Source organism: Branchiostoma belcheri, unplaced genomic scaffold (assembly GCF_001625305.1).
Source record: "Branchiostoma belcheri isolate BF01 breed outbred unplaced genomic scaffold, Haploidv18h27 scaffold37, whole genome shotgun sequence".
Classification (NCBI taxonomy): domain Eukaryota; kingdom Metazoa; phylum Chordata; class Leptocardii; order Amphioxiformes; family Branchiostomatidae; genus Branchiostoma; species Branchiostoma belcheri.
In genome coordinates, this window is record NW_017803987.1 from 2431977 (window position 1) to 2433138 (window position 1162).

The following is a 1162-nucleotide window of genomic DNA, read 5'->3' on the forward strand; positions in this document are numbered from 1 at the left end:
TGTTGACTCCTGAAAATATGGTTGACACGTGGGCGTCGCATTTTAACGCATCATGTGAGTGTTCAAGACTAAAAAAATAAATCCAAAGTCTTCAACGGCCAATTTTTAATGAAAAATTGAAAATCTCAGTAGACCAGCTACTTAACTAATAGTATTAATATGCAACTCTTTCCTACAAAAGTATAAATTTGATATTTTTACACACTTAATTAGACAAAACCTCTACAAAGAAATATACAATTTTCAATTATGAAATCAACAAAATACACAAATCAGGAATACTCTGAAATAAAGTTCTATATACTATATATCTACATCTGTGCAACATATGTATTTCTACAAGCAACATATAGATGTGATATTCTACATAATATTCTTTACAATGGTGGTATTCTGACATTTTTAACCTTCTCCCTGCTGCCTAACCCAGTAACTAGTGGCCAAATGGCTACTGTTATATGGCAAGGGTTAAAACTCAAAATCTGCATCCTACCTATCTTCTTATTATCAAATACACCTAATATAATAAAAGATATTTACTGCATAGGTTTTTAACAAATAAGAAAGGGCAAACATAAAGAATGTCTAGCTTTTGAGGGTTAATTCATAATAAAAATTCCCACTGTTTGAAAATGGGATGATTACAATAATCTGCATTATCTAACACCTCAATTACATATCTATGATTCAAACAAATATGGCTAGACCATTTTAATCATTTCATCATCATTTCTCAATAATTATAAACCTTTCATTGACCTGGCTATAGACAGGGATAAAGTCATATGTGACTTCTACACTATGTACAACATATGGCATATATTTGCATGATACATGTATCAAAAAGGACATCTTTTGGGCCACATATGAAAAAAGCACATATGACTTTTACACATGTATGTACACAATGAGCTAATCAGCATAATTTATACATTCATAGAAATTCATAGAAAACAAATATTACATCATTTTGTTACATCATTATGGCATGACACAAGGCATATCCAACTGCTTTTAAAGGCATCCTGTGCAATTTCAGGGCAGCAAATTAATTTTTTCAAAGTCAATTTTGTTCTAATGTATAAGTTGAATCAATCCTATCCCATAGCATACTGATATCTGTGAGGCAAAAATGTGATGTCACTGACGGAAAACGCTTGTT